Source organism: Nannospalax galili, unplaced genomic scaffold, assembly GCF_000622305.1.
Source record: "Nannospalax galili isolate Female #2095 unplaced genomic scaffold, S.galili_v1.0 scaffold399, whole genome shotgun sequence".
Lineage (NCBI taxonomy): Eukaryota > Metazoa > Chordata > Mammalia > Rodentia > Spalacidae > Nannospalax > Nannospalax galili.
The window spans coordinates 4,373,814-4,382,147 of NW_008345053.1; positions in this window are offsets into that span (position 1 = coordinate 4,373,814).

Sequence of the window (8,334 nt, forward strand, 5' to 3'; positions counted from 1 at the left end):
AGAATTGTTCTTTTGTGTTTGATGTCCTGTGTCATCTCTAGGAGTTCTCATTGTACTTCTGTAGAGGACTGTTGGTACTTGGTGGGGATATATTATTTTGGTTTTTCATGTTCTTATTTTTTCTCTGTGACTTCGACATGTTGATTTCTTTCGTAGTTTCTGATTCTTGTGTGAGACACAAGCCTTCCTTTGTTGAGTTTAGGTCTGCTTCTTTTTGTAAACTTTATGTACCTTTGTGGTTTACTTGTTGGGCATGGAAAGCTGGTTGGTCTAGGCTTCAGGTTCTCTCTTTTGATTTTATATTGGAGTGGCCGAATAGCTTTCAGCTTCAGGAGTTCCCATAGGGACCCGAGTCAGATGAGGATAAGATGCTCTCACGTTTTCTCCTATGGTCTGGATCCCTCCAGGAAAGATGCTGGCCCCAGGAAGCTGGTGGCTGTGCTGCCCATGGACGCAAATGGAAGTGGGGGTGGGAAGAGGCCCAGAGGGCTCTGGGGACTATAGGGAGGAATTCGGTTGGTCTGGATGCAAAGAATCTGGAAGCAGTGGGGAGTCTGGGCCAAGAGGTCAGTCCAGAGGTCTTGGATGCTGTCAAGAAATGGGCCAGTAGCCAGGCAAGGAGGAGGGATGGGGTGGGGGAGCTTTAAGGGTGAATGAGGCTGGGGGTGTCAAGGCTTGGTGGGTGCTGCCAAATTTACCCAGGAAAGACATTGACCCCAGGAAGCTGGTGGCTATGCTGCTCATGGATGCAGGTGAAGGTTTAGAATTTTTACTCTAGATATCTTTAATGACTTCTATTAGGTTTATTTGTAGATCTTTTTTTGAGGTTATTGTGAATGGGAGGGTTTCCATCGATTCTTTCTCTGATTGTTTGCTACTGATCTATAGAAAGGCTACTGATTTTTAGAAACTGATTTTTGTACCCTGTCACTTTGATCATTTCTAGATGTTTTCTGTTGGAATTTTTGTGTATAATATTATCATATGCATAATATCATATGCAAATAAGTTTAAAGCATTTTCTTCCATTTAGTACCCTTATATTTCCTTCTTCTCTTGTCTTATTGCTCCAGTAAGAGTTTCAAGCACTATATTGAAAAGGAGTGTAGATAGTGGACTGTCTTTTCTGATTCCTTATTTGAAAGTTTTTCAATAGATGAGGCAATTCCAGAGTTCCTGACCCAGTCAAACACAGAAAATAAGTGTCTATATGGTGCCTAGCCCTAAGTGACACATGTACAATGCAACCTCTACACCTAAGACTCATGGAAATAGCGAAACAGGGAGTAGAGAGAACATTAAAGCATCTTTCAACTTTCACCAGTGAAGCTTCCTCATGCAACATAGGATAATTTACACAAAAATCCACAACTTGCCAAAATGTAAAGAATAAGAGATGACAGAGGGTGTGTCACTGGATGAGTCTCCTATATTAAACCTCTGCCCACCTGGGCTCAAGGCTTACAGCAGCAGTGACAGAATGCAAAGATCCATTAAAAGTCAAATCAGAAAAAAAGCCCAGTGTAGAACTGGGGAAATGGGCAAGAAGCCCCAACCTTAGCAATTGAAATATTGGTACCTGATCTCTGCTTGGTGAGGGATAGTTGATCTTCTTTAAAGGGAGTGATACTAGATAGGCTAATCTGGTTCCAAGGGATGAACTCAAATTGAGGGACATCTGGGTACAAAAATTTGAGTCAATGAGACTTAACATATATGACAGAATGCATGAACTTGGTATGGTGGTTAGTAGGGAGTGCCGATAGAGGAGGAGGGTCTAAATATGATTAAAATATATGAAATGCACAAAAATTATATATATAATTTATATATTTATATTATTTCTAATATATGTGGAAAAATGATGCCCAATTTAGTGGACTAGACAATTATTCAGTGTTTTCAGTTTCTACTACTTGTTAGCTACTTTCTCCCATAAAAGGTTGCTTTTTATTTTTGTCTCTGTTACAGTCCAACGTCTTTACTTCTCTTAGCACATTTCTCTGAAACTTTATTTTATTCTTTTTGCAATAGTATTACGTTCATCAGTTAGGACTCTAGAATCACAATCTGTTAAAGACAGCCTCGCAGGCCCTGTCAAGCTACTCTGGGGACAAAACCCTTGGTACTCTGCCAAGTCTTGTGTTTTGATAGAGTGGGTCAGAGGAATGTCCTCAGTGTCTGTACCATTCATTAGTGAAACACATTTCTTGGTATGTCTGAAAAGGCCTATGAGGCAAGAAACTTGGACACACAGAGAAACCTTTTTCTACATCCTAAAGTCACATTTTTCCCAATAACAACCAAGATTTAATTTTTCTCTTCCCTGAGATAGGTTCCTCCGTCTTTCCTTCCTTCCTTCCTTCCTTCCTTCCTTCCTTCTTTCCTCCCTTCCTTCCTTCTTTCCTCCCTCCCCCCCTCCCTCCTTCTCTCTCTCTTTCTTTCTTTCTTTCTTTCTTTCTTTCTTTCTTTCTTTCTTTCTTTCTTTCTTTCTTTCTTTCCTTCCTTCTTTTGAGGAGAAATACTTTGGACTTCACATCTGAAATCTGAGTAAATGAGCCTAATTTCACCTCACTTCTTGCATTTTGACATAAGAAGTGAATAAACACTCTGTGTTGGTTAGCTTTTGTTCAGTTGGCATAAACCACATTCATCTGGGAAGAAGGAATCTCAACTGAAGAGTACCCCATATCAGATGGGCATGTGGCCACATCTTAACTGCTAGGTGATGTAGGGGGCCTTGCTCTCTGTGGGTGGCACTGTCTCTGGGCAAATTGACCTAACCCACTTAAGAAAGGTATCTGAGCAAGCCAGTAAGCAGCACCCCTTCCTGGTCTCTGATTTAGTTCTTACCTTCAGGTTCCTGCCTTGAATTCCTGCCTTAGCTGCTATTGATGGTGGAGTATGAATTACAAGCCAAATAAACTCTTTCCTCTCCCAAGATGCTTTTGATCAGTGTTTAATTGCAACAGCAGGGGAGTACACTAGAGCGCACCCTCTATACCCTGCTAGGCTTTCATCACCTAGGTTGTTACATTTTGTGTTTCCTCTGGTGCCATCTACCAAATTTTCACCCTAATGTCACAGGCTTTCTTCCTCCTACTCCAATATCACTTTCCTTGAAATCTGCCCCAACTTGCTATTCAATTGCTTGAGTGAATTCCTGGCAACTCCATTTAAGACTCTAATTTCCATGGATAGTTCCTCCAGAATCCCTCTGGCTATGCCTACTATGTGGCTTACAATGTCATATATTTTAGGTGAAAAGGACTGAAAACACATCAATATTCTTGTTCTCTTACGTAGCTGGTGCCAGAATGGCACAATGGTTGTTAACCAAAACATCTGCGCTTGAACCCTCCTTGGGGTTTGGTCTGTGTACAACATGGCAGCCAGAGGTATTTATGTTCCTACATTTAAGGTAAGTGTTCTGTTGTGTCTTGTGACCCAGCCTTAGAAGACACATAGTGTAGTTTTGGCTATATTTTTTAAATATAAAGTTGATAGCCTACCCAGACTCTAAAAGGTGACCCACCCTTGATGGCATGGCTGAACGGTCTCATTGCAGAAGGAGTTGTTGCTGTTATTTTTGACACATGATGTAACTCAAAATTATCAAACACATATATTGATATTATGGACTGAATTTTGTTTTTCAAATTCACGTTACAATCTTAACACACAGTATCTCAAGAAACTGTGACTTTGAAGTGGTAAGAGTTTAAAGCAATGTCTTTGAGCTATGCTTATTATGACTGGTGTCCTTACAAAATATTGAGAGAGGCTTATAAGGGATATTGAAGATATACACAGACACATGAAAGATGATGTCATGACACAGTAGAAAATTGGTTGTCAATAAGCCAAGGAGAGAAATTTAGTAGAAATTGTTGTATGATACTTCCTGGGGAGATGTGAGCTAACTTCTGCTCCCCTAGATACAGAACCAACAAGACACCAAATAACAGCATGATTAAAGTCTAGTTTGGTGAAACATAGAGGTTTACTAGGGATTCTTATAGGAGTATGGGGGGATTATCTACAGGATCAGAAGTGAGGCAGACCCAAAGACCATTAATCACTGCATGGGAGATGGCTCAGAGAATTAAAAATCTGAAATGCACTGTTCAGCATGTAGGCAGATAGACAGGTTGGAGAGTGTGTTTCCAGCGAGCCTGCCTGGAGTGAGTTTCTTGTAGGTATCTTGGCTGACTTGAGAGTGTCTCTCAGTTCTAGTTACTGCTTTTATAAGCGTGGGGAAGGATGAGATCATGCTTCTTCAAGCTTTTGAGTTGCTTACTCCCTGAGTTTTATGTCTTAAATATTTTCATTTATTATTTTAATTTTATGTGTATGAATTGCCTGCATGTATGTGTGTCTACCCATGTCTGTGTCGTGAATGCTGCGGAGGTCAGGAGAGGGATTCAGATTCCCCTGGAACCGGAGTTACCAACAGTTCGTAAGCGCCATGTGGGTGCTGGGAATTGAATGTGGTTCCTCTGCAAGACCAGCCATTGCTCTTGACCGCTTAGCCATCTCTACAGCCCCTACTTCCTGAGTTTTAAGGGTCCTCCGTTAAGAGCATCCAGAATCTTAAGATACTTCCCTCTAGGATGGAATATTCACTTCCCCTCAGAGCAAACTGCATCTTGTGGCTTCCTTCCAAGTTGTAATGTTAAATACTGGACTAAATTGCTATACATCAAAAACAAACCCAGCCAAATATCTTCATGGTGGACTACTAGCCTTCAAACTACAGGAGAATAAATTTCTGTTCTTTAAGCTACTAAGTCTGTGGTATTTTGTTATGGTAACCTTTGCCAGTGAATACAGTGGGTTTTCCCTTTATTTCAGAAACTTGTATAAAATGTTATCTGAGATGGTTTTGTCCCAATTCCCAGCAATGTAATGGACATTTACTGTGGTGGTGGGGAGATACTAGGTTAGAAACTTCTATTGTGCTTTTGTATAAAGTTTTGGTCAACCTGTTTTTGATGGGTTAGATGAAGGTAATCTGGGCCAGAATCAGGAAAGGCATATTGACAGAAGTACTGTAAAATATTTCCTTTAATGTCTAGTCCAAGATATTGTTTACAAATCTAAATTACATTTCCAGCTTATGTGAAAGTATATATTTGTTTATATAAAAGCATATTTGTCTGTCAGCCTAAATATTAACATTCTTTTTCTATAAAAAGGAAGGAATTCATATGTTTAAATGCATTAGAAATTTTTTCCTTTTTCAACTGGCCCATGTTGAACAATATTTGTGTGATTAATCTTTATTAAATGAGAACTAGGAGTAACACTTCATATATTTGCATTTTACAATGAACAAATTATTTTGTCATAATACATATTTTTAGTGTAAGAAATATCACTTCACAGAAGACATTGTTAGCTCTCCTGGCTTAAGACTCGCTGCTCAGTAAACACATTTTGAGGAAACAAGCAAATGGTAGAAAATCAATAATTATCAATTATGTATCTGGAAAACAGTGAAATTCGCACTTATACATATGTAAGCAATAATCTAATTTAAGAAATTGCCTAGCTATGCATTTAATACTAAGATTTTTAATGAGGAAGATGGCTTTATAAGATCAAATACCTGTAAATACAGTTTTTAAACTATAAATTAAAGTTATATTACTTGATATGCTTGTCCAGGGATGTCTGTCAATTAGTTTTATTTAGTACTGATATACTTAATTTTAAAATGCGTTAATTAGTACAAATCCCTTTAAAATAACGTTTGCCAGCGTAGTTATGGCTTGTTTGCATGCACATTTCTGCCTCGCGGCTGCCAAGTATCTTTTAAAACACTGAAAATCAAATTAAAAAAATATAAATTGACAACTATCCTAGTAACTAAAGAACTGTGACATGTGAAGTTAAAATCCATTTTTGTGTAATTATTGCATAGTCTTTGATGTAATGATGAATGTGTAGTAAAAGACAGACAAGAGAAGGCAGTAGCTATGAAGACTTTCTTCTAGATGGGAATGTGGGGAGATGACATTTGTCTCTCAGTGTTTTGATTCGTTTTATTGCTCTCCAGTGAGAAGGTATACACACACATTAATGTTGCGTTATGATCAGTAAACATGCTGTGGTGTGCAAAAGTGACACTGGTAGATATGCACACATAATTAGAACTTCTTGACTACCATGTGAATGATAAAATATCATAATATGGCCCCAGGAGACAGAAAATGTGTTTAACCTGCTTGTTAAGAAAGGATATATTTCTTTAGATAATTAGAATTCATAATTTATAGTGTCTATTTATGTAAATTACCCTAAAGAAATAAGACTGCATGCTTCCACATTATTTTCTTTGTCCTTAAAATTCTGTGTCTTGCTTTACCATGCCTGGGTAGGCTTATTTTAACTCTCTAGGCTCTGTCTATACCTTTCTAGCCAGAGGGATGTCTTTTTCATGTATTTCAGGTGCATGTGTGTGTGTGTGTGTGTGTGTGTGTGTGTGTGTGTTGAACTATCAGTAGAATAAAAAATGTCAAATATTAGAAAGTCCATAGAACTGATAAAGAAAATCGGTGGTCATTTAAAGTAGAGCCATGCAGACTGTGGAACAGTTCATTATGGTGGCTTAATATCTGTGGGACAATGGCCTCAAGGACAGGGTGATGCCTATTTGGGCATAAACACAATCCACATGTTCAAAACCATTTTTCTCAGGCTCCATCTGTTATCAAGCCCACATATTAGATTGAAGAGTAAATATTCTGCTAAAAGTTAGTCCATCTTATTTTATATACTGAGTCATCTCCCAATTCAAAATCTTATCTCAGAAAACTTCCTTTATAGACACAGAAATGATCTATTAACAGCCAAATGGGTATGCCCTGGCCCAGTCAAGCCTGCACATGAACTGACTATCACAATTTTTTTTCACTATTTGTATTTTTTGAGGATTTGTATTGGCATAATTTTTAACCTTACCTCTCCCCATCCAACTCTTCCAAGGTCCTGTTCCCGATTCCTTCTCCATTTCCTGACCTCTTCTTTGATTAATATTGTTAAATATATATGCATATATACATGTATACATGAATCTATTTAGTGGTGTTTGTACGTACATAGTTTAGAACTGACCACTTGGGATTACACAATCCACTGGGTGGCTCATCACTGGAGAAAACTGGTTCTCCCCTTCTCAGCAACCATTGATTTCCTGCAGCTCTTCATCTCGAGGTGGACTAGGAGTTCCCTCATTCACGTTGGCATGATAACGTGTGTTGTCATTATGCATGTCTTGTTTAGACAACCACAGTGTTGATATTTTATGGGTGAAATTTCCCTGTTATGTCTAGAGGACACTACCGAGTGTCCTGGTCCACTTGCTCTAAAGATCTTTCCAGCCCCTCTTCTGCAACGTTCCTTGAACCTTAGGCATAGCAGTTGATTTCAAATTTTTATATGTTGAAGACAGGTTCAGAGGAGATCCATTAGGATACTAGGAAGCCCCAAATCACTCTCCGGTATAAACACATCAAACTGAAAATTTTAAATTGGGTACATTATTTTGCTGAGGTGTGAAACACTATGGATTCTCATCTACAGTGTTTTGTAAAAATATCAACAGATTGTGTTTTACATCCTCCTATAGAAGAATATATAGGTTTAATTTCTATATGCACATTTGATGAATAACACCTTAATAGATTTGGCTTATTTTAAAGCCCAGGACCCCTTAGTAAGGATAAAGCTATTGCATAGAATTTAAGTATTAAGCTAAACACTGCTATAGACTAAGTTAAAATCTTAAGTTTCAAGACTGTTTAAAGAGAGCATGCTGGACCACCCTTGATTTTAAGAACAGTTGATTATCAAATACTCACTTTGAATCACTTGATAAGTTTTAGGGGTGAATTTGAGAAAAATCTCACTAGGAATCCCAGGTTGGCCTTAATCTCAATCCTTCAACCTAAATCTCTTGACTGTCGAGATTACTAGCATGTACTTTCATGCCCAGCACTTGTTATTAGCACCAAAGAACAATGTACTTTGACTGTTTGTAGAATAACATTGAATTTCTTTAAGTAATTAGAAATCATTATTCGTTGTCTTTCAGCTTCCTAAGCTCATCTAGAGTAGTGAGAACATCCGCTGATGCATTATTTGCCTTATCTTCTGGCCGAATGTAAATGAGGGAACAAGTGCCAGAGTCATTGAAGTCAATTGCACTTATCGCACATGATAATGAAGCAAAAGTCATCAATCAAATCTTGGAATACTGCTCTCTATTCAAAAAGGGGGGGGGAATCTTTTAATTGATTGCCATTGTACATCTAATGTGAAACAAAGTAT